This window comes from Amphiura filiformis, chromosome 4 (genome assembly GCF_039555335.1).
Source record: "Amphiura filiformis chromosome 4, Afil_fr2py, whole genome shotgun sequence".
Lineage (NCBI taxonomy): Eukaryota > Metazoa > Echinodermata > Ophiuroidea > Amphilepidida > Amphiuridae > Amphiura > Amphiura filiformis.
In genome coordinates this window covers 17,121,116-17,148,581 of record NC_092631.1, presented here as the reverse complement: position 1 = coordinate 17,148,581, position 27,466 = coordinate 17,121,116, and the positions used below count along the sequence as shown (strand labels likewise).

Genomic DNA, 27,466 nt, shown 5'->3' with positions numbered 1-27,466 from the left:
TCCCCTCTTGGAATTTGTACATTGAATACTCCTTGGTATCTTTTTAATGATATCTTTTATATTTTCATCAACTTAAGGAGGAGCTGACCCTTCGCGTTTTTTTTTTTTTGCACCTAATTACTAACAGTATTCCTGACTATATTCTGAAGAATTGGGAAGGGCTACAAAAACCAAAGTTACCATGACTATAGCCAAGATTACCATCATCATGTCTATGAAGTTTGATTTTACAAATTTTCTTCGAGAGTGTAAAATGTTCGAAAAACAAAAGTTTTGAACATTTGACACTATATGCGAAAATCAATAAAAGCTAAACAAAATCAAACTACATAGGAAGGATGGCAAAAACCTTAGCTATATTCATAGCAACTTTCATTTTCTAGCCTTTCCCAATTCTTCACAATACAGCCTAGAGTAGTACCGCTAGGTGCACGAAGGGTCGGCTCCCCCTTAAAACTTTCACAAACTTTTTGTGAGGCCAAAAATATAAACTCAAACATAGAAAATCGTGTATAGGCCTGCACTGTGAATTCCACTCTTGGAATTTGTTCATTGAATACTCCTTGGTATCTTCATAATACTCCATGACTTAAACAGATTACAAAGACTAGAATAAATACTTGATGACAGAGGCCAAGTCCCAACCCAAACTCACTCCATAAGTAAGCAATGTGCTGGTGGTATGATTTGAACCCAGAATCTCCTGGTCACTAGTCTGTACAATTAACATGATTAATGGTACGGTACTGTAGAACTAATCACAGTAATGCTAGACAAAAGCAATGATCACTTTTCAATTAGTTTTGAGTGGAATTATCAATCTGTCTTGAGTTTTGCCATAGAGTAGCCCATGTCTCTCACTGGTGAACTATCAGTTCATTTGTAATACTTTTAGCTCCCTTATTTGTGAGTCTCACTATGATTGGCTACTTGGGCAACTGGTGTGTTGCAACTGGTTCGACCACGTATTGTTCGTGTATTACACAATAAACAGTGGCGCAATATTGAACCAGCACTTTTGTTTCACGATTGCCAGAGTTTGAACCCAATCATAGCTCTAGTAACCAGTCACATTTCTCAATTGTTGATATAGATATATGCAACAACCTACTCTGAACAGAATACATAATTCAGAACAGTAAACATCAATTCGACATCTGATGATTTAGATGATAAGATATAGCTTCCTGTATCCGTTCAATTTCAAAGTCTATAGCCAATCACTTTCAAAGTCTTTCAGTTTGTTACATAGTTGGAGGACTTGTGGATGAACGGCTGTCTTCTTGCCTTTCTTTTTACTTCTCTTGGACCCTTGACTAGGGTTGATGCCAAGGAAGCACCTGAAATCAAATTCATACATTCATATCAGTTCATTCAATATCAGTGACAATACATTGTAATTTGTAGTTTTTATTATTGACTAATATTCTATGTAAAAGATTTTCATAGACATTGAATGCTGTTAACATAAGTCACAAACATCTAAGAATATGGTTCATTCATATATCAAAAGGGTTTTGCACTAAATTATTACAACGAAAGGTATTTAAGTTGAAACTTATGCACTACATGGATTTTTCATATTAGTTTATTTTGAAGGACTGTATAATTTTAACATTTTTGACCTACTGTGGACTAACCACTCTACAAATTATGATTTTCCCACTAGTTACAGGCCCATACACATCAACTGACACTGATTGATGATCACATGATTCAGGTGTTTCTGTTTAATGTTAAGGTTGGATTCAGGTACAGCAATTTGTCCATTTGAACTGTTGTTGAAATTTATACAGCAGATTTGCCAATAATAAAATGAATATTTTAACTTGTTTCCAGCATTACTAAATACTATTAAAAAATATCATCAGACATTGGAAGCAATCAAAATATGCACATTATTTAGTTTTCATCATTGTTATTATAATTAAAAAGCTACAAGGGCTACAATAGTACATGTACAATGAAACCAGTAATGAATGACACATTATTTGAATTCCTATGATCATTTTACATAAAACTCCTCAAATCTATTATAAAAGTTTCAAAATTATTGCAAAAGTTTCAAATAAATTGTGAAATAGCTTCTTGCACCCTCAGTTCATCCAATCCATAATGTGTTGGGCGGTACAAAATGTTAATAATGAAAACACATCACACAACACCTCAAAGCAAATGAAGCAGAGAAATAAACATCCTTATATATAATCTTACCTCTGAATAAATTCCAATGTTGCTCCGATATTCTCAGGGTACTCGAAGTTAAAGACGTAGAATGTAGAGAACCACAGGGCCAATGCTGACAGCTGGTTGGTGATGAGATCAATGACTACCTTCCCATTTATTGTCAGTGAGAACTTGTTAGTGTCAAATGGTGAATCTCCTATTTAAAGTAAAGAAAGATAAAATGCATTGCATACACACAATGAAAGGAATGCCAGTTAAAGGGACAGTCAGTGATTGTACAGAGATTCAACATCCCCTTTTAATGTTATGTATAGGTAGATATACCAAAGATCACTTTAATTCCAAACTTTTAGCCAAGTCTGACCTTCCGTTTAGAAGTTATGCAATATTGTGTGCATTGCATTGTTCCATAGGCTTTATGGCGAATTTCTGATGCCCGCGCATCAGAAAATAAAGATTTGACTCTCGTTCACAAACTGTATAGTTTGTGCAAGATTCCTTTTCAGGCTAACCTTCCCCAACAAGCAAAAAAAAAAAGGTATGTGCGAAAAAAAGTTTGACCTTGACCCGCAGATCTCTGACTGTCCCTTTAAGCATTCGCACATGATTTCATATTGAAAACAATAATAAATTCCAAAGCGATTATTGTTTCCAAGTAAAAGTACTACTTTTTCTGAAAGAAAATTTGATGAGGAATTCAAATCTGTGACTATTTTCCTTCAAGTGTAGAAGAAATTTAAAACAAACTGATTTAAAACTATGACAAAATTACATATTTTGGATCTACCTGTAACTTGGTTGGACAACATTATGTTTACATTACAAGTTTGTCTCATTTGAAGGGCTAGTATTGATCTATGGTACCGGTACATGGGCATTTAGATCGTACCATGCACTTAAACCATGTGAACTAAAACAACTAGCGTTTACTTGCCTGTCTCTGTTAAAGTTGACCAGCAAAGAAGCGATCTAGCAAACTTATCAAAGTAAAACACTTCGACGCCACGGTCGTCTTCTTCAAGTCCTATCGGCCGATATACGTCTCATTACAGCGCGCAACGGCTACTCCCCGGGGCTGCTCCTCTGCATGCGGTATTCTGATACTAACAGCGCATCCTCAGTTCAATCAATTATGCATAATTACCCAGGGAAACCGGTCTATAAAGTATTATTACAGGAGACCTGTGAACTTACGGGTTTTCAAAAAGAAAATACATTTTTATTTGTTTGTTTCTGTAAATTTACGGATTTACCAGAACATCCATATTTTTTCTGTAAAATAACATTAATTCCGTAAAAATACGGAATGATTCCGAGTTGTTTGGAATATTTACCGTTAAAACTCTACGGAATATTACGAATATTCTGTATTTTTAAGGAATATTTTCCGTAAGAAACCTCGTTTTATTCTGTATTTTTAATGAATAAGTTTTACGGAATGAATAAATTACAATTTACGGATGTTCCGTAACCCTGCTGCCGGAATGTTCCGTAAAATAACGGAATAGTTTGCTTCTATAAAACTATGAAAATATATCTCAAAACACTTAAAAAGTGAAGTATAATGTTGAAAAACAATTAGGGTCCTATGTGTTTTTACCTGCGGTAGGATCAATTCACATTTATATTATGATTTAATTTGATATTTTTAACAGTGATGGTGTTAATTAAAAAAAAATGGTGAAAGTCATATTTTACCTGTAAATTAACTTCATACTAATATTTTAACGGTTTAAACGTATGTTTTATTTGTAAATAAACAATAAATTACATTAAAAAAAAATAAAAAAAATTTGCAGATTGTATCGTTAAAAACAAACTAAACTTTAGATTGACAGGAAAACGTTAAATTGATGACTTTAGCGTCGTGAAAACGGGAAAAACTGTTAATTTTTCATGTAAATTAACGTTGAACTTCAATTGTGGTACGGGAAATTGTAAATTTACGGTTGTTTACCATAATGTTGTGTAAAATTTGTTCAAATATAGTATAAGCCGTATTTTTACCTGTAAATTAACATTCTAACAATTTTTAACAGTGTTAGTAATGCACTTTTAAAAGAAACTGTAAGAAAACGTTCAAACGCATGTTTTTATATTTAAATAAACAGTAAATTACATTAAATATACAGTCATTTGTTTAATTTTGCACATTACATCGAAAAAAAACCGAAACATTACATTGACAGGAAAACGTATAATTATACTGATTTTTTAGCGTCTTTTTGTATATAAATTGTTTTGAAAACGGGAAAAACTTTTAATTTTTCATGTAAATTAACGTTGAACTTCAATTGTGGTACGGGAAATTGTAAATTTACGGTTGTTGACCATGATGTTGTGTAAAATTGGTTAAAATATGGTATAAGCCGTATTTTTACCTGTAAATTAACATTCTAACGATTTTAACAGTGTCTGTAATGTAATTTTAAAAGAAACGGTAAGAAAACATTCAAACGCATGTTTTTATTTGTAAATAAACAGTAAATTACATTAAATATACAGTCATTTGTTTAATTTTGTATATTGTATCGTTAAAAAATAAACTAAGCATTACATTTACAGGAAAACGTAAAATTGCTGATTTTTAGCGTCTTTTTTGTGTAAATTGTTTTAAAAACGGGACAAACTGTTTAATTTTCATGTAAATTAACTTTCACTTATTTGTGATACGGGAAATTGTAAATATACGGTTATTGACCATAATATGTTGTGTAAACTTTGTTTAAATATGGTAAAAACCGTTTTTTACCTGTGAATTAACATTCTAACGATTTTAACAGTGTCGTAATGTACTTTTATAAGAAACTGTAAGAAAATGTTCAAACGTATGTTTTTATTTGTAAATAAACAGAAAATTATATTAAAATTACAGTAATTTGTTTAGTTTTGTTTATTTTTATCGTTAAAAAATAAACTAAACATTACATTTACAGGAAAACGTAAAATTGCTGATTTTTAACGTCTTTTTTGTATATATTGTTTTAAAACGGGACAAACTGTTAATTTGCATGTAAATTAACTGTCACTTCAATTGTGGTACGGGAAATTGTAAATTTACGGTTATTGACCATAATGTTGTGTAAACTTTGTTTAAATATGGTAAAACCGTATTTTTACCTGCAAATTAACATTCTGACGATTTTTAACAGTGTCGGTAATGTACTTTTAAAAGAAACTGTAAGAAAACGTTCAAAATTATGTTTTTATTTGTAAATAAACAGTAAATTGCATTAAAATTACAGTTATTTTTTACTTTTGTATATTGTATCGTAAAAAATGGGATATTTGATAAAAAACATTACATATACAGGAAAATGTAAAATTCCTAATTTTTCACCGTATTTTTGTATATAAATTGTTTTAAAACGGTAAAAATTGTATTTTTTCCCTGTAAATTAACGTTCATTTTTAACAGTGTAGGTCGTAATCATACGTACCTCAGCATTTTGATAGCGCTAGTCAAACACCTTTTAAACCAACCAATAATCCTATAGTTGAAGAGGATAATAGGCTTCTACCTATGTCTATAGAATTCTTAAATATCTCTAGTCCTGTTCAAGTGGTGGGTTACAAAGCATTGTATTTTGTCTAGGTATGTATAACCAACAATTAACAATGAGAGGACATTCCTGAACCTCGTTGACTTGGGATAATTTGAAATGACCGCCAATTATGACTGTTTATATTTATCACCAGTAATGTGGGAAAGGAGGACATATGTAGAACCAAAAAAGTTATATCATTTTGTTGAAGGAGCAAAGTTCAACACACCATAACCCCGCTTCTGGTTATCGATTGAAGTCAAATGATATACCATTTTAAAGCTTATGATATATATTTTCTAAACACGAAACAAAACTAAATTTACCGGGCGGAATTTACGGCTCATTTGTGATGTACGGTCATATGTCAAGTATATCAGAAATACGGTCTCAAACAGTCCTACATTGACATAAGTGTTCGAACTACTTTTGTCCGGGATTGTAGGTACTTCAAACAGGACTTGACTAGCTGGGAGCAGCTATTTTTTTTTTTTTTTTTTTTGCTTCTCGATTTAATTTTTTATTCTTCTCCTCCTACATGTTACAGCATACAATTATATAACTTGCACATATGTATCGCCTATATCCAGTGCCCATAGGGTGTAAACAGAATTGGGGTTATAGATTATTAAAGTGGCATTTTTTTATATAACCAAATACCTTCAAGATGCTTCTTCTGCCACATATTACATAGCACAATATGACGTCACTTGCACATATGCATCGGCTTGACCAAGTGCCTAGAACTTGAAAATGGAATTTGGGTCAAATATCAGTAAGGGGGTAAATATCTGGACATCTGTAAGGGGTATATGGGGCTCAAAATCGGTGACAACAAATCCGGGAACATTTTGTAGGGGTCAAGTCAAAGGTCACGCAGAGGTTAAATTGTAGAAATCTGTATGTAGTACGGGTCTCAAACTTGGTGACAATAAACATAATGATTAGGGGAACATTTTGGAACACTTTGCAGGGGTAAGGTCACAGGTTATCTGGGGTCAAATCTTATAATTTCATTTTCTGGATATCTGTAAGGTGTATTGAGTTCAAACCCGGTGACAACAAACTTCATGACCAGGGGAACATTTTGCAGGGGCCAGGTCAAAGGTCTTGCAGAGGTCAAATTTTGGAAATGCATTTTCTAGATATCTGTACGGGCCACGGGGCTCAAACTCCGTGACAACAAACTAAATGATCAAGGGAACATTTTGGAACACTGTGCAGGGGACAGGTCAAATGTTATCTGGGGTCAAATCTTAGAATTTCATTTTCTGGACATCTGTAAGAAGTACAGGGCTCAAACGTGGTGACAACAAACCTCAAGACCAGGGGAACAACATTAAGGAACATCATTCACGGGTCAGGTCAAAGGTCATCTGGGGTCAAATCTTAGAATTGTATTATCTGGCCATCTGTAAATGGCTCAAACTCGGTGACAACAAAACTCATGACCAGGGGAACATTTTTCGAACATTTTGCAGGGGTCTTCTACCTCTAAAACACCAACATGCCCAGCTAGGTTTGTGGTCTATGAGCACCATTTGCCACTAGTTGTTGTTGTATCTTTAAAGTTACAACAACAACAGTGGCGTTTTGCGTGTTTCTAGCATGGTAAAAGGCGTTTTCATTATTTTCGTATTTCAAGCGCTACCTTCAAACATAACATATGCAAATTAAATCTAGAAATTTGAAGCCAACTCCGATTTCAATTCAAATTTGGAGGGTGCGCCAATTAGAGGTTACGCAGTTTTTTGTATTGAAAAATTAAGGTAGTAATCCATGTGAAAGCACCATCGGCCTTAATTAGGCAAGATATTGTGCACATATTTTTTCTGTAGTATGTGGCCACATACTACAGAAAGATGTGTGTACAAGATAATTTGGTTCAATTTAAAATTTGCATTTGAAATTAAAAATTCGTTTCACATGCTTACCTTTTGAAAGTGAGGAGGGGAGGTGTTTTTTGTTTTGTTTTTGCTAAATTGACAGCAGTTTTAACGTAATAATTATTGATATTGCTAGCTGTTTTCAGCATGCTAGGAAAACGACGAAGTCCTCTTTTTCAAACTTTAATCTTAAAGATTGCGAGGGGCACTTGCAAGTATATTAATTAAAATTTAATATAAGAATAATTATTGAAAAATAAAAACAAAATATGAGCAGATCCTAGAAAGTGAGTGGATAGGTGGACTTATCAAACTTCATCGGTAAATTCACAACTAATGTAAAAGACAAAAGGATCGATATGCCTAATGACAACAAGTTAATCATCTCACACAATTGTTTTATTTGCTCAAAATTAGTATCTTGATAGCTACAATTAATTAAAGTTGGTATAAATAGTGCATTGCAGAGCCATCAACTCTCACACATTCTGCATGAATATCACACATTTGGCATTTTCTCGCCATGGTAGTAACATTATTTTCTTTTAGACCAGTCAAAGTATGAGATCACTTACCACTAATTGCAACACACAGAATCCATTTAATCACCATTCATGTCATAAAAACATATTTAATAAGACATCAAAAGTCCCCGAAAAAATCCGCGTAGTGCCTAAAGCAAACAACGCCTAATTTGAATAAATCCAAAATGGCCACATTATGATGAGGATAATGTTTTTTGCTGAACCATGAAATGGCATATCAGTATTTGTTACTTGCTTATTAACTTACTTACCTGCTTAAACTTAGGCCTACTTACTGAGTTGAAGTGAGTTCTGTTCAGTTGCAATTAATGGTGAGTTAGCCGTTATTTTTTCTTAACTTGGTTAGACTATTTAAAAGCACTATATACAATATAATAAATAATAACACCAAATTACACTTTGGTTACAACTTCCAAACAATACCAACTTTTACCCTACCCATGCACTCATTCAGTCTAGTTGATGTTGTTTTGAAAGATAGCATCATCCCATGGGTGATGAGAGTGCAAATACAGAAGATTACAAAGATAATAACACACTTGCACATCGGTCAAACTTGTCTATTATTGCATTGTAGTTTCAATATAACTTGAATGGTTGACAGTAAACATTATTTTACAAACACTTGCATCAGTTTATGAACGGTTTTTAACTGTATTAAATTGCTTACTATATTATTTCTGTCTGATGACATATTTGTACAAAGTACCTGCATTAAATGGCTCTGAAATGGCCTATATTCTTTCTAACTACAACTGAATACATAATAATCATATAAGGGTCTTGACACCAAAGATGAAATTCCAAATGGTCGCAAATTCTACATGTACTCCAAAAAGCTACAACAAATCGGTGTGTATGAATTATATGCCTGATTCTGCACCATGTCACATCAGAATCTGCACTGATTGGCTCACGTTGTAAAATAAGTAAATATAATCAGTCCACATCATTATTATATATAATAGCACTTCAATCAATAAAATAAAAATGGACTGATTTGTCTACGTAAAGACGTGATGGAAGTATAAGAGTATGACAGAGCAATCAGTGGATAGAATTTAGAGAGGGTTGAACATGGGACCTCCGATTGCAGCGAAGTTTTTGTATTAGCCGAATATGCAAAAATATGGTAGTTTGATATTTGTACTTCAATTAGCATTGGGTTGGATATTCCTTCTTGTTTTTGACAAGGTACATGGTTATTACAATGTATAATTTCTTCATGCCTTTCTAAATGGCAAAACATAATCGTGACAATTGAACTGTCCACCTCTTAAGGCCCAACCCAGTAGGACAATGTTATCTACCCGAAATCCTGCATTTTACATACTGCATAAAAAAAAAAAACAAAGGCTGAGTTGCCCTGAGAATCTGTGGCCTGACCAACATGACCAACAACTTGTCAATCGGAAACATACTATAGATTTGAGGACACATAAGCACGATATAGTCGACCTAGTGAAAACGTTCCAGGTAAGCGAAAAAAAAATAGTGTAGACGTGTGTAGGCCTAGTGTTAAACTCTTTAATCTAATCACTATCAACATGATCAATATACATGTATATAGAAAGATTTAAACTCTTGATCTCAATACAAAATATTTACCTCCGTAATTTTCAGCTGTTGCTACTACAGCCTTCGTCAGCGGAATGACCCGATCGTGCACTCTTGAAGTGTGACGTAATGACCGGGTCATAGACCTTTGGTAACTTGTAGCGCCCTCCGTCTTTGTTCAGAGATGGTTGGTTGGCCCTGATGTGGATGGCCTCCTTGACTCCTCTCTCAAACCAGCGAGGTTCCCTATCCAAGATTTGGACTTTGTCCAGGTCGACGTGATGGCCCGGTGAGTCTATGTGGATATGTTTGGAAACCTCAGACGAAGTTGTGCTAGGACGTCTGTGTGTGTTCGAGGAATCTGGTCTTGAGAGAACGTTCAGTCTCTCCAATGTACGATTCTTTGCAAGTGCCTCTTGTCGTCTGCCCCTGGCATGGAATCAAGTACACTGGACCAGTTACGTCCTTTTTCTCAGTTTTGTCTTTTGGCGCCACTAAAATTGGTGCAGTGTCTGTGTAGGTTTAAATGTTACCCGTATACCGAATTTTTGGAAATTCCTTCGAAGAGCCTCCGAAATCCCTTTGATATAGGGTAACACGATCTGTCCTTTGGGTGTAGTACTACTGTCCTTATTCGAGTTAGATTTTGCACTCTTGGGCTTATTGATTTTGTCAAAGACCCATGGCGGGTAGCCACACTTGGAGAGAGCTTGCGTAATGTGCTCCTTTTCCTCAACAACCACTTGAGGGTTGGTGATCACTGTCTCTGCACGATGGAATAGAGTCTGTATTACACCAAACTTGTGTTCTAATGGGTGGTTGGACGAAAAATGCAAATATTGATCCGTGTGTGTTGGCTTACGGTATATCTTGATCTCTAAGCTGCCGTCAGCTTGGATCACGGTCGAAGTATCCAGAAACGCGAGGATTTATCCTCCTCTCCTTCGGTGGTGAATTTGATGTCGGGGTCGAGCGAATTGAGATGATCCGTAAATTCCTGCGCGTGTTCTTTCTTGAGCTTTTGTGTGTGTGTCGTCGACGTAGCGATACCACCACTCCGGGGGGTGGGGTGCTGTGGTAATGGCTATTTGTTCTAAATGTTCCATGTAAGACGGAGGGCGCTACAAGTTACCAAAGGTCCATGACCCGGTCATTACGTCACACTTCAAGTGTGCACGATCGGGTCATTCCCCGGGTCATTCCGCTGACGAAGGCTGTAGTAGCAACAGCTGAAAATTACGGAGGTAAATATTTTGTATTGAGATCAAGAGTTTAAATCTTTCTATATATGGATTACCAATACAGATGAACTTTCATGCTAATATACATGTAGTTTATCATTTATACTTGTCTGCTTAGGACATGTAGGACGTCTAATACCATGCTTACACCTTACACATTCTCCCTGCAAGGCCTGTTTGACAAAATGCTGGTCTTTATTGCGTAAGTCCCACATGTGACCTCCAAAAAAATTTTTTGATAACTTACTGCAAATATTCTAACATAATGTTATGCAAGTGTTAACAAAATATTTGACAAAAAATGTTTGCAAAATATATTTTACATAAAACATAACATATAACATATTAAGGGCATTTATTGAGGGCCCCACAGAGAACGGAGCGCTTTACAACAATATTTTGACTATATCTTTAAAAATGCTGTGATGTTTTCATACAAAATGTTTAAAAACGTTTTTATGACCTTTATATAACCCGACATTAATGTTATTATAATGTTTTGACCAAAACGTTTTTATAGGGCATAAAAAATAATTGCTAAAAATGGTTCTTTAGGACTTGTGAGTAAGCATAATATACAACGCTTTCAGCGGCTTTTTTCTGTGTCATTTTCTTAAACGACAACATACATAATTATTTATAGCATGCAAGTTCATCTGTTGACTTCGTCATACTTATTTAAACATTATTATGATATCAACACAAAATTATGACCTACATGTACAGTACCTTAAATTTTCGGACACAATTTTGACCATCCGGAGACGAGAAACCAAAGTGAAACTTCACCCGTGCCCAAAGTTTTTAGGGCAAGTAAACATGGTATAAAAGATCACTTATTCCAAACTGGGATTGCCATGAAGTTTGAAGTTTTGATCAAAATTTGAGGTACAAAATTAAGATCATAGGTTTATATGCATTTTGCAAATTAATTAGGAATGTCATAATTTATGTAGGCTATATGATTGAATTGGTTAACTTAACCTTATGAATTATAAACATGGAATGATAAGATACAATTTATACATGTATCCCATGCAGGTCGCCCATCGATATGGCTATCAAAATGTATGATAAAGTGTGATCACAATCATGTTAAGGTGGAATTTGAGGCATTTTGGAAATTTCAAGGGTCCTCGCCCATTTATGTAGATGCGGACATCATGCGGTACGTGAAATTAAAATGAGAGAGAATTCGCTACGGCGATCACGGTCCATGTAGATTGTAGAGAATTGAAAATACGAGTTGAAACTTGATGGGAAAGTGTACTCCGGGAGCGGGACGTATTATGTGAACCAGGTTTTCCAGTGCAACAACAAAGCTAGAATTTTCCGCTCTTTGCCTGGTTCAATTTTTACGGGTCACTCGGATCCGTACCGTAGGAAATTTGCAGATCCGCGCCTACTTTCGCAGCCTGGTATTTGACACAAGGACGCGCCTTATTTCGAACGCTGTTTGGAAATGCTATAAACATGTTTTTAACGTGGAGTAGGGAAAAGTACACTGATCAATATGCATTTTGTTTGAAGCTAATCGGACATACGGTTATACACGCAGTTTTGTTTTTATCAATTTATCAATATAGTTAATGAGCTAATACAAGATGTACCAAAATGATTGGTACCCGTTAGTTTTCATTGATATTAAATGGATAAGTCTGACACACATAAATTCAACACATCATCCACATAATTTATAGATAATTTGTATATTCATAAAGTACCGTATGATATTCTGCACATTTCAAAAGGATCCAATGTTAGATTTGGAAGATACAGACTGTTCAATAAACATCAAAATTGATGGGTACCAATCATTTTGATACATGACTTGAAAGTGCTTATTATGTATTATGCCAATATTGTGCGTAAAAACGCTTATACATGTACGGTCATGATATTTAACAGAGTTTAAAACTCAGTAGGTCAAAGTGTTCCTAATGACTTGCAGATAATTTATGCATAATTAATTAGCTAGGGCATCTGCTTTGTATAATTAATTAGGATTTATATAAATTCGCTCATTGATTATGCTTAAACGCAAATTAGAGGGAGGGAGACACTTTGGCATATCCCTGGCCCAAGTTCAAAGGCAAAATTCTGCCAAAAGGTACCCTGACTGAACATAATGCATTGCATATTTGGCAAAATATAGGCAACAGTTACATATTCCAAGTTGAGTTTTTTTGTCATTAACTATAATTGATTATCAATAAAAACATTAAAATACAAAGGAAACCGTATCCGACTTGCTTCAAACAAAATGCATATTGATCAGTGTACTTTGCCCTACACTATTAAAGGAACACTCCGGCAATCACATCATTATGCCTGTTAGAAAAACAATTATTAATCACGAATCACTGGGTTTTATTTAAAACAAACTCACATTGACCATAAAACCGAATAAAAACAGCCTGCTCTCAACACGCGATATTCTAAATCTCCGCGTCAAAATTACCTGTGGCAATTGACGTCAGGTTATTTGTGCTCAATTGTCGTTAGCTTTCTTTGTGTTACTGGGACGTCATTGCCACATGCAATTTCGGTGCCCGGGGAATTTGAATATCGCGCGGTGAGAGACGGTTGTTTTTATTCGTTTTTAAAGTCAATATGAGTTTGTTTTAAATAAAACCACGTGATTCGTGCTTGCTAATTATTTGTCTAACATACATGAGGCATAAAAGTTGTGATTTCAGATTCCAGAAAATGCCTCATATCCCACCTTAATGTTTTAGCGTGATGTTATGTCATTATAACGAGGGTTCAGAACCAGAAAGCCGTAACTCGCTATGACCAGCTCTCACAAAAAAGAGCATAAAGTTGGCTCCTTGCTTTGGTCTTCAAAAATCAATGTTTCCTTCAAAATGTCTTTTGTTTTCTATATTGAATTTTGCCATTATTAATGGACTATATCTTCTATAGTGCCCTGGCAATTTTATGTTCTTCTTATGGGAGCAGATGATTGTGAGTTGAGGCTTTCTGGCTCTCAACCTTCGATAAGTTGATATTTGACGAAATGTGCACACAAATTGCCATAATAGGGCGATTTCAGTGCAATTTTGAGGAAAGTAAAACTGTTTTGTACAACAATAATTAGAATACATTATGTTTAAGAATATATTTGCCTATAAATGAAGCCGCTCTATTCACCTTTGTTTTTGAAGAAGCGTGATTGTATTTCTCGTAGTTTTGCCCCCATTATTTTTGTTACTTCCGAACGCTTGGTTGTTTCCGTAAAGGTATTGATTGCAAAGGCTGAAAATAAACAAAATGTTATATGTAAACTATTTTATGTAAACTATATTAAAATATAAATATAGGCCTACCATGAATTTAAGATGTATTGGTAGTATTATGACCTACTTTTCACCAACTATTTTAAGGGCCAGGCTACACCACCAACATAATTTTTATCATCATCATCATAAATGGTCTCATTAATCATCACCAGCAGCAGTATCGGCCTACTCACCACAGCACAGATATTGGTGCTGTCACTCAATCCCCCATGTGGACAGGAGGGTGAGAATTCATCCCAGGTCACGCCCAACCAAAAAATGGCACTTTCTCTCCACCATATCAAAAGAGTGACACATGACACGCGACTTGATCAAATAAATTCATGATTGGCACTCCATTAAACCACACAGGTTATAGACTCAGGGCATAGGACAACCCAAGATCTGGACAAGCGTATGGTGTATTATACAAGGTACTAGCAGTAAGGTCCTCTAAGGACAAGGCTACTGTGACAACCAGGAAGCTAATCGTGCAGCTGTGCAGCGGTATTAAATGTAGATATACTGCCCTACAAAACATTTTAAAAGTTCAGTTCTTTCATCAATGTTCCAAAAACATGTCACATTGAGCGTGTTTTATATAGTGAGTCAGATTAGATAACCGCTATTTAGAGTATCAGTACATATTAGGGTATTGGTCGACTAAAACAGACCAACACGGTACCGCGGTATATTGCCGAACAGGCTGAGGTCCAACCATCTCAAAATCGGATTCAGAATAGCACTATTTTGGTTGCCACTCTATACAGCCTACATAGCCTTTAAAACGGACAAGTGACATCAACTTCTGGGGTTGATATGGTCTACCAGCATTTCTATTAAAGGTTTCTACCATAGGACTACTTTATACTCGATTTTATTTCACTTACCGACAATGTCATTCACTTTCTCTTCGTTTAATTTTGAGACTTTGTCCCTCCTTGCTGCATCGCTGGATGTCCCTGACAAAGTACAGAGCTGGAGCTCCTGCTCTGTAAATGTCAGAGACATCAGCTTCCTGATCGCCTTGTTGTGTGGGAGCCCCTCCACATACGGTAAGAACCGGGCGACAGAAGGCTGTTGAAGAAAATAGAAAAATTTAAGTTATGTATTTTGTATTATTCACAACAATACGGTATTTTGATATTCAGAAGCAATGATAAATCTCTGCGTGCAGTGTTAGTTTGTGCCACAACCTGGTAAACTGTATGCCCTGTATGGGCTATTCCATAAAATAGATGCGTACCCCCTATAGAGGAGTTTGGATTTCCGGACATTTTGTCCAATCGTGATTGTTGGAAATCCAGACTTTTAAAGTGTCCAAAGGCGTAAAATGCAACAGAAAACTAGTTCAAAATCGAACATACTCAATTTGAGAGGCTCATGTGCATATGGACAACTCCGCGATTTTTCATTCATTTACGCCTTTCCAATGACATTGGCAACTGGAATTCCAGTCGTTTTCAAAAAGCCAACCTGGAAATCCAGACATTTCTTTTAGTAAAAAGTTACTCCTCTATATGGGGTGTGCACGTATTTTCCGGAATAGCCCATTAAAGGTCCACCACCACATCTGGAATAATGAGCTATATAATTGAGTTATGTGGCCCAGGGCATATCAGTCCAGACATCACCTAAGTCCAGACAAGTATACAAGTATACAGGAGTGTGATCTACAAGGACAAGGTCGCTGGTCAGTTGACCAGGCCAACGTTTGTTCCTCTTTAAAGGGCTCGAGCGATTTTCACCTTGGCGATCCCTCCACTCCGATTTACCACTCAAGTATATCTGGTTCTTCGACAAGACTAGTTCAGTATTATCATGCATGTAACCACTACAACAAGCATTGAACTCATACCCCGGGACTCATACTCTGGTATAACTACTTCTTTTGTAAAATATATTTACATAGGCCTAGAGTATACAGCAGTACTCGCCGTATGCCAGAGTTACTAGAATGCTGCTAAAATAAGAAAATTTTTAATGCTGATTTATTGCACATTCTAGGGAAGTGTGATTACCTTTTTGAAATGCGCCGAGTGGGAGGGTTTTCAATGAAATAAATTTTAAGTGTTAAAACTGAAGCATAGGCCTACTATGTATAAAAGAATATATGAATATTAAATGCACATCATATGTAACGATTCGTGATACCCAATCGTGCTCAAATTTATGTGGTTTAGGAGGCAGAGAATTTTATTTCAATTTTATATACGCCAAAATATTTTCTGAATTTAGTCAAAATTAACACTCAATTGACGGTAAAAAAGGTCCGACTAAAGATTACTGTTTCGTCTTTTATGGGAATATAATCTTTCAACATCTGGAAGAAACTTTTGGGGACCTACGTGGAATTCTCCAATAAATTGCAAAAATCCAGACCGTGTATACACAAATGTATGTGGTGTGGGCCTAGGGTTGGCAGCTCACCACCCAATTTACCATGGACCATTATCTGGTGTTCTATAGACAACTTGACATGAATGTTTATCAACAAAGGCGAGGGATGGGTCTTTCGATATGCTCGAACGAACCGCTTCACTGTTCAATGGCTTTTTGTGCTATCTGAAATGTGGTGGGAGATTTAAAATACACATGCCCTGAGCAAACTACGATGCGCACGCACACTGCAGGGCAAAGAACAATGGAAAGTGCCATAATGCATGCGCATACTGCCGGGCAATGACGTCACATGTCAAGTGGTCTATACGCTGGCGAAGTTACGTAATTAATCGGATTAACTACCATAGCAATAGGTACAAACAATTTTGAATATACCGCGCTGCACTACAAGCAGGTTGCACTCTGGACTACAAATGGCAAGCATTTCTGTTGAAGAAACTTACGTATTTTTCCGTTTCCACCCGCGTAGATCGGCCCGTATGCTCACGATCACTATGATGATCAGGTAAAGGTAATCGTTGTTGAGAAATAATTGGCCACTGACTCTGCATCTGCAGTTGTTCAGATTGCGGACCTTCGTGGGCTAGCTGCAAATGTGGCTCATGTTGCTGCACAGACCCTAGGGTTTGTGGTTGCCGTGGCCACGAAAGAGATGATTGCTGCCAAGTCTGCGGTGGCGGTAACCCGGCCGGTAATGATGGTGATGGTAATGATAGTGGGGGTAAAATCTTACAATTGCATTATCTGGACATCTGTAAGGAGTATGGGGCTCAAACTCGATACAATAAATCTCATGACCAGGGGAACATTTTGCGAGGGTCAGGTCAAAGGTCATGCAGAGGTCAAATTTTAGAAACGCATTTCCTGGACATCTGTAAGGGGTACGGGGCTCAAACTTGGTGACAACAAACTTAATGATCAGGGGAACATGTTGGAACACTTTGCAGGGGTCAGGTCAAAGGTTATCTGGGGTCAAATCTTTATAACTTCATTTTCTGGATATCTGCAAGGGTTATGGGGCTCAAACTCAGTGACAACAAATCTCATGACCAGGGGAACATTTTGCATGGGTCAGGTCAAAGGTCATGTAGAGGTCAAATTTTCTAAATGCATTTTCTGGACATCTGTTAGTGGTACGGGCTCAAACTCCACAACAACAAACTTACTGACCTGGGGAACATTTTGGAACACTGTGCAAGGGTCATGTCAAAGGTCATCTGGGGTCAAATCGTAGAATTTCATTTTCTGGATATCTGTAAGAGGTACGGGGCTCAAACATGGTGACAACAAACCTCAAGACCAGGGGAACATTATGGAACATCATGCATAGGTCAGGTCAAAGGTCATCTGGGGTCAAATCTTAGAATTTATTTTTTTGGACATCTGTTAGGAGTACGGGACTCAAACTCGGTGAAAACAAATCCCATGACCAGGGGAGCATTTTTGGAACATTTTGTAGTGGTCAGATACCTCCACAACACCAACATGCCCCAGCTAGGTTTGTGGTCTATGACCACCATTTGCCACTAGTTACTATTGTTGCCCATATTGGATAATTTTTAGTTGTCATATTTGAAGATCTTTAAGGAATCGGATATTAACGTTTGCACAGTATTTTTTGTGGGAGCTGAGAGTACACCAGACATATCGAATTGCATTCTGAATACGAGGAATGTCCTTCTGATATCAAATGATTTTTGATTTTTGAAATTCGCGATATAATACAAATTTTATGACAAATTATTAAAATTTGATATTTTGATATTTAACAGTCCTCGAAGTAAACTTCATGAATCTAATCTAACAACCCGACGATCAATTGAAAATTTTGACCTTTCATATTGAAGATATAGGCCTACATTTCCCCCTAAAAGACCGAATTTTGTTTGGTGTTTTGGGGAAAATCCATATCTTCAATACGGAAGGTCAAACTTTTCAATTGATCGTCAGCTTTTCATCCCAGCTACATACACTTTAAGTACCGTACTGTCATTAGATTGATAAAGTTTACTTCGAGGACTGTTTTATAATAGCCTAAATAGGCTATCATTTTAATCATTTGCCATACCATGTGTAGGCCTATATCGTGAATTTTAAAATATCAAAATTATTTGATATCAGAAGGACATTCTTCATTTTCAGAATGCAATTCGATACGTCTTATGTGCTCTCAAGTCCCACAAAAAAAATGACTAAACGTTGCTACCAGAGCCCTGAATAGAAAGTTTCACTTATTTGTCTCAGCAGGGATATCAGTCAAAATAATCACCAGGAAAAATGTAACAACCCAGCAAACACAAATCGTTTTTAAAACGTTTTATACCGGTTTAGGGCATATGTTGTGTTTTGGTATAAACGTTTTAATACCATTAAATGTCGGGTTGCATAAAAGGTCATGAAAACGATTTTAGAACATTTTGTATGAAAACACATTACAACAATAAAATGTTCTCAAAATGTTATTGAATAAGACTTATTGTGTTTTGTGCAAATATTAGAATATTATTTTGTAGTAAGTACATGTTTTCGAATGCTATGTTTTCGAATTAAGTAGGCTTACCCTTTATATAACTCGACATTTTAAATGGTTTTCTTGCAAGCTTTTGTAACCTTCTACGAACAATGTCGAAAACATTTTGTGTTTGCTGGGAAACGGCTGATATGATTTTGGTAAACTCAACAGCTATATCCGAAACTGCTTTAAAGAAAACCTTCATGATGATCACCGAATGTGGTCTGTAGGACCTTTGGGGAAAACAATAAATTTTGATTAAAAAGGTTAAGGTATTATAACATTTCTGCATATGTCGTTGTCTATTTCTTGATGATTCGGTTGCGTATACTTCATCTTCCTGCTCTGATCAGGGAAGTGAAATCTTTCATCCCAATCACCATCACGGTGCTAGCACAGATCATTAAAATCTATGAGTGAAGGTAGTGCACAGATATATCTGTGGTGCTAGCCTTTCTTATCAGCAAAATCCACCTGTTGTATCCGTCATCTGCTAGTTTGAGCAAGGTCGCATTACCTTAACATGAGGTCATTCAAGTTGGCTATGAACGTGAGGAAATATTGGTCCCTGATGTATGGCACGCCACACCGGACAAAAAACGGCGAGACTTAAAAAATGACGTCCAGTTTAAAAAATGACGCCGAGAATGAAAAAAATGACGTCGAGAATGAAATGATAACGTCGAGTTTTAAAATACGACGTTGAGTTCAAAACGATGACGTTGAGATTGTAAAACCAACGCCGAGTTTGTAACGCCGAGTTTCTTCGCGTCCAGATTTTTTTCGCGTCCAGATTTTTTCGCGTCGAGAAGCCCCTCTATAGTTTCTGATTGGCTATTTTGACATGGTCCAAATAGCTAGTTATTTTCAATATCTGCAATGGCGGAAATAAAAGAATATGGTGAGTGTGGCAAATCTTATGAGTGAGATTCAGAGGACAGACATTGATTCCGAGGTTAATTCCGTGGAAAGACTAGGAAGAATATGGTAGAAGAGCATTTGTGTAATTAAGTTACGACCTTTCTAGCTGTATACTTGCCATAGTCAGTTCAATGGAATGACTCTTATGTCGTGTGAAATTTAACTAACCAGCATAACATTGGGAGGGCGAGTTAGCGCAGCGGTAATTCCCTCGCTTTGCACCACTGAGGTCCCGGGTTCAAGCCCCGGCGCGGCCCAAGGACTCATGTGCACTTGGTTTATCCCGATTCCATGCTCGTTCTCGCAGGTTTTCTCCGGGATCTCCGGTTTCCTCCTGCTTTCAAAAAATCGGTGATTAGTTGTTTGGCTATCAAAAACTTCCTTCACCCAATGGAATTTGGGGAGCTGCATAGATAATTGGTGGATGTTACAATCTAAGTGTGGATAGGTTTGCGCCAAATTCGGCTGCAACTAGCCTAGTTGATGCGATCTGATTGTGATGATCCACCATGGCAGCGAAATTACAGCGCTTTGATCCCTCTAAGATCCGGAAAAGGCGCTATATAAAACAACGAAATTTATTTATTTATTTATTTAACATGATATACAAGGTGTACCAGAAATACCCTGGTGAATGAATTTGGACATAAGTCAAGAAATAGGCATCGAAAAAATGTAAAAAGCGGCGTTTAGCTCATTGTATTGTGCATCATATTATAATAATATTATTATATACGCAAATTATATTTGATTCGGTTGACTGTTTGTGAAGAAATGAGCGATTAGGGCCTACATAATCATGATAATGCCCGCATCAATGCAATTTCCGCGGGAAAGTAACGCGTATGTAGGGCCATTAAGACTCCCTTTTTTTGGCACCGCAGTCACCCAAAGACCCCATATTTTTTTTTATTATCACATGCTCTGTCACCCAAATACTCCTTATATTTTCCTTTTGATCTGTCACCCAAAGACCCTTATACATGTATATCCATTTGAACAGCAACGAGTCATCTATCACTGATTTTGTTACTCAATTTTCGAGGGTCTCGTCCGAAGACCCTATTTTAAAAAGGTCATTCTTACCCAATGCCCCGACTAATTTAGATCCAAACGGTCCGTCTGTCACCCAATGACCCCATATTTTGTGCATTTTGATCTCACCAAATGCCAATATGTATGCTCTCACCCAATGACCCCATATATTTTTTTTTTTTTAATGATACGGCGACCACCGAGATGCCCCTTACTGTGAAAGTGTCAGGCCTACACCTATATCCATTTCATATTGAAGTGCCCCCCCCGCTTTTTTCATACTGCTCACCCCTTCCTTATAAAGATTGTGTATCTCATTAAATTTAGTCCTCTTATAATCCAACGGTGTTATGTTAATCCTGCTTTAAGCAGTCGCTGTGGAAGCATTAACATCGAGGGGGAGGGCGCTAGTAGGGGACGAGCATTCCGGTTTCGCTGATGTGACTTTTGTACGCACAAAAATATTTCAATTTGGGACTATTTTAGCCCTAGATGAACGTGCGTTTTGCTATTTGATGGGTCATCGCGCACGAATCGCGTACAATTGTGTAATTTTACCCATTTGGGACCAAAAAAGGTGCTAAAAAGGAAGATGCACATGGGAATTATTACCTTGTTTCTTCTATTATGATTTTTAGGGGGACGTGTTCAATGTGTTCTAGCCAATTTACAGTGTAATGCAATGTTTTGTTTAAAACTTTTGATTTCATTATTCAGGACAATATTTAAAGTACTACAAGTAACATTTTGTCCGGGAAAACTTTGATTTCTGCAACAAACTTATTGAACAGATTAAACTTATTAACAGATTATTTAAAGAACGAAAAGAATTTTTACCAAAATATAAAGCCCATTGGCATGTACTTTGTTTGAATTTTTGATATTGGCAACCTTAATGATAATAATAAGTTTATATTCATTATGAGCGATAATGAGAATGATGCATGATGCCATCACTGCTCTTGCTAATTTCATTCATTTTGCTTAAAAAACGTTCCTTAAACATGTTAATTAGAGAATAAACGATAGAATTTTTATTTTGCCTATCCTCTACCGTGTGATAGACGACAGGCAGGTCCAATATTTTGAGTAGTGGATGCCGGCGCAGCCGGTATCCACTACGATAAAAATATTGGACCTGCCTGTCGTCTATCATAGGTAGAGGATAGGCAAAATAAAAATTCCTATCGTTTATTCTCATTCTTAGTCAGTTAAATATTATTTTAATAAAATAAACAAATTTTTAAGCAAAAACTAAGTTACCGTCATAAAACTCCCTCATTATAAAATGAACGAAACTTGTTTACAACTTCACGTATTCTGTTGTGCGTATTGCTAGCGCGTTCGCGTATTCCGCACTGGTCTACGCATCCAGCGCGATACTCGCACCTCTACACGCGTGTTACACATTATCAAGACGCATGATGACGTGGGGTCGTCTACGGCCTGATAGACGGCACCCGAAATCATGCGATTGTCCAATCAGAAATGTGTCTACGAACTAGACCACTCCCACTGACTAAGAATCGCAATTATTCAACCGATTCAAGTAAAATCATCGTATTATATGGGCTATACGCTGTTTTTTAATTATTTGGATTCTGATGCCTATTTCTCAACTTAGGTCCAGTTTTTTATTTTCCTGTGACACCCTGTACACTCCCCAGAGCCAATTGGTCAAACATGAATTATCACTCAAATTATTGTAACAGCTAGGTAGGCCTATAAATTTCATATTTTGTCTTATGTTGCCTCCATACCCAATGTGTCTTTGTTAACCCATTTTGACCCTACCTGCTACCCATACCTAACATACATCACTGACCTTGCCCATTTCCTGTCCTATCCTTGCAATTTGACCTGATAACCATGGTAACCCACCCCATACTATGTGCTTTTTCATGTGCTAGGCAGTTCTGCACTGACCTCCACCAAGTCAAGACCATGCTGGATTCAACCATAGATAAGGAGACACTATCACTATCATGGACTTAAAACAAACACGCATAGCAATTACCTACAATGAAACATGAACAATACTTTAGTATACTGCCAATAATCACAGCTCAGGTGCTATCTTTATCATTGTTGTTTCTTTCAAATATGAATAATAGTAAATAATCAATAAATTGCATGGTTTATAATAATTACTAGTATTGAGATATAATATATACAGAAAGACTATAGAGGGCGCTTCTCGGCGCGAAAAAATCTGGACGCGAAAAAAATCTGGACGCGAAAAAAATCTGGACGCGAAAAAACTCGGCCCGTTACAAACTCGGCGTTGGTTTTACAATCTCAACGTCATCGTTTTGAACTCAACGTTGTATTTTAAAACTCGACGTTATTATTTCATTCTCGACGTTATCATTTCATTCTCGACGTTGTTTTTTATTCTCGACGTTAATTTTTTTTATTCTCGGCGTCATTTTTTAAACTGGACGTCATTTTTTAAGTCTCGCCGTTTTTTGTCTTGTCTCGCGTGCCATACTGATGTACATTCATAACTGGACGTGCTATATCAGTGGTGCTATAGAGGACATGACCTTACATGACCCCATCATTTATAGGACATGAATATTGGACTAAAGCAAAATTGTCCTTGAGTCATTTTGTGCATACTAAAGAACCACTTTTTAGCGGAAAGTTACACAGCTGAAGTTGCGAAAGTGTAGTTTCGCAAGGTCTCTAATATTGGGCTATTCCAGAAAATAGGTGCACACCCCCTATAGAGGAGTAAATTTTCAATCAAAGAAATATCCGGATTTCCAAGTCTGCTTTCAGAAAACGACTGGATTTCCAGTTGCCAATATTACTGGAAAAAGCTTGGAAATCCAATCAATTGAAGGAAAAATCACGGAAATGTTGAAAATGAGCTCTCAAATTGAGGATTTCTGATTTTAAACTATTTTTCTGCTGGATTTTTTGCCTTTGGGCACTTAAAAGTCCGGATTTCCAACAGTCACGACTGGACAAAAAGTCCGGATATCCGAACTCCTCTATAGGGGGTGTGCCTCTATTTTCTGGAATAGCCCATTCCTATAAGATGCCCGGATAAGATGTTGCCTTATTAAACCAAAAGATCTCGCAGGTTCGATGCCCGGCAAGATCGGAATTGAGCCGAAGATGGTGCAGGATACTTATGTCCGGGACAATAATGTGACACGAAAGTTGTCGCTGAGTTCGTTGTCAAGTTCATCACTGACATAGAATATTAAAAAAATGCGGTCGCGTTTTGCAAAAGTTTAAAAACAAAAGACATTCAAATAACGGATAGCCTTTAAAAGATGGTATCTTTGAAGGCCTTTATTTATTTATTTATTTATTTATTTATTTATTTATTTATTTATTTATTTATTTATTTGTTTATTTGTTTTTGTTTATTTATGTAAATAATTTGATATATTTGAAAGAAGTATTTGAGCAATTTGAAATGACCCTATGGGGTCATTTTTAACCCCCACCTAGTGGGGATTATGCACTTTCAGTTTCCCACGCGTTTGAAAGGGAATTGGATTGCGTACTTTTTCGATGTCTAGTGAGCAAATTTCTTCAATATTTTGAGAAAATGATTTCAAATTTTCTATTCTATATTGTTTGGTAATAATGTCTTTTGCCAATAGTATGTTTAAAGTTGTAATTTTGTGTTTTTGATCGCAAAGATCGGATATTTTCGTTCCCGATTCGAATTCTGAACCCTTCGCAAGGGTGCCGATTTCGGCAGAACTTTGACGATAATTTTGCCTTTTTGGACACTAAAATGCAGTCGATCCTTAATTTTGTTTCAAACGAGTCTTAAATTAGCAAGCACAATAAGGTTGGTACCACTTTTATATATACATTGATGAAATTTTAAAGATTTTTTTTTCAAGTTTCTAACCGGCGCAAATCGTTAAGTGTGTATTTCCCATTGACATCCAAAATGGCACAAGCCAGTCCTTAATATACATAGGTATGGCGTATATAGGACTGGCAAGCGAGTCTACCCCCACTCCCAAATTTCCAAACGCACAACACCTATGAGTTTGCATCATAAACTGCTCAAATAAAGAAAGTCCGCAGTCATGTAACCCGTCCTACACCAAAACCTGATCTTGTTATGAAAATTTGATTGATACGGTTGTGTGCAGAATCTTGTTAGCTCTAATTTGATACCAAATTTGATATAACCAAACACTCAAAAGTGACGAAGACTGATACCAGTTTATGGCATTTGGTGCATTTTCAAAAGTTGCAATTCAAAACGATAACGCCTTCAAAATTGCTTAGCGTGGCAATGTGGTCAAGCTTGCTTGCCCACGATGAACCCATCGACTATCCCAAGTGCGCGCTTTATTCAATTGTTAATTTAAAACGCATGGATTGCTACAGTGCTTTACTGATGAATACTAGAAATATCTTATAGTATAATATTTGATATAGGATAATGCCTGGTAATGGAAATGCAGACTATAAATACTAGCTACTAAATTAACCTCATTCCCTATGACATAGTTCATAATATATATGCAGCAGTGAGATATCTAACTTGAGGTGGGCATAGAATATTAGCCTCATTTCCCATGAAATTAATTATAAAACTGTGTTCTGTAGCCCATAGTGGAGGGTTTTTTTTTACCTGGGGATGATATTGGTTTCAATAATCATCAATAATCATAGGTGTTGACAGATTGATATTGGTACATGGTCTGGAAGTTCAAGTTAGTAAATTACATACTGGTCATGAACTTCTTTAGATCAGATTTTGTTTGCCAGCTAGGTCAGTGTGCATGACCAATACAATACCCCGCCCCGGGACAATACCAAATGCCCATGAACTTCTTACTTAAATCACAGATATTGGAACACATCACTTCCAATATCTGTGCTTAAATTTGTATTGAGAGGTAAGAAGGCTTGTTCTGACCATCACCAGGGTATGGATTTGATATAATCAGCCCAGCATTTAACAACATTATTAACAACATTGAATTTTAAGGCCAAATGTTTATATCTTCTCCATTATATTGCACACAGTAATTTGATGCATTACCTGAATAGGTTTAGTTTCACATTACCTTCAATTTTTACTTTTACTCTCTAGTTGAAAGTACTAATGAGGTTCTCAGCACTTAGGTCCAGTTTTAAACCTTTAACTTTTACCTCATATCCCTGCTTTTACTCTCTTTCAAGTTGAAGTCCAGTGCATAATGAATATCATCAAAATGTTGTTTCCCTGTTTATTCTTCTAGATATTATATTCATACATGTTGTAAGCTAACTGTATTCTAATTCAATATTTTCTAAAATAACACATTGCCTTTTCAGTTATTCTAAAGGCTATGGTGAGTTCTGGTGTTAAAGCCACAATGTACGATCTTATAATATGAAATTGGTTAATATTTTTCAAACCTGATTTTTTTGGCATATTTGTTAACACATGTCCCAACTTGCACCTAAATGGAATCAGCCAAATTGGTTGTGTTTGTAGGTCAACAGAACATAAGTTTGAGTTGACATAATGTCATTTATACAATTCAAAGAATTGTGACATTATGTCCTCCTATAGAACTGCGTGTTTTAAAAATGGCCAAAATAACTAACCAGCAGGGTTTCTTTCATTTTACCTTGTTATTTCAACTCAAAATGGACAGAAACCCTTCCCGATAATTATTACTAGCATTATTTCAGCATTTTGAGTATAAAACAGATTTAAAATTTGAAGGAAATCATCTTTAAGTAAAGCCTTATTGTTTTCATATAATTTTAATTGAGTTTGTATTAAATTATACAAGTTTTTGGTTATTTCATGATCCCCTCCAGCTTCATCATAATTTTGCACTTCCCTACCAAAAACAAAACAAAAATAACAAAAATAGACAAAATGGGATATTCTTATCATTTTGGACAATGCTATAATCAGCCTTCTGGAACGTTAAAATTTTACTGTATTTCCTAAAACTATTTATGAATCATCCCGATAAGAAACCTTATCATTATCTATCACACATCATATCCTATATATACATATCCCAACAGACTCTACATATGCAGTCTCTAAATATTGAAGAGCTAATCACCAAGTGGAACGTTATATTTACCCTTTTAATCAAAATGCTTAAGGATCTTCACAATCTGATATCTTAATCTTATGTAGGCCTACATATAAAACAGTATCATTAGCTCTAATTATAAGGGTCATTGCACAACCATGTGTTCCAATCATGCCTGAGCACTCCCTTTTAAAGGGGTTTTTATTCTCTTTATATGACACTTCTCGGGAGGTCATACTTTCTTAGCATTTGGAGATAATTATGTCCATTTCAGACAATTTTCCGGGTAAGTAGGTAAGTAAGTAAGTAAGGAAGTAAGTT

General features: G+C 36.2%; 1 protein-coding gene and 1 long non-coding RNA gene across 2 annotated transcripts in view; one reads left to right on the top strand and one right to left on the bottom strand.

Annotated features, from left to right (window-relative positions):
- The window catches only part of LOC140150621 (G-protein coupled receptor 54-like), a 114,635-nt gene that overhangs the window by 24,701 nt on the left and 62,468 nt on the right, over window positions 1–27,466 (top strand). The gene's annotated exons all lie outside the window — the stretch shown is intronic.
- LOC140150623 (uncharacterized) lies at window positions 291–3,256 on the bottom strand. Its single transcript, XR_011858821.1, has 3 exons — window positions 3,122–3,256; window positions 2,215–2,383; window positions 291–1,340 (listed from the first exon to the last, which is right to left on the bottom strand). It is a non-coding gene; the product is annotated as an uncharacterized lncRNA (long non-coding RNA).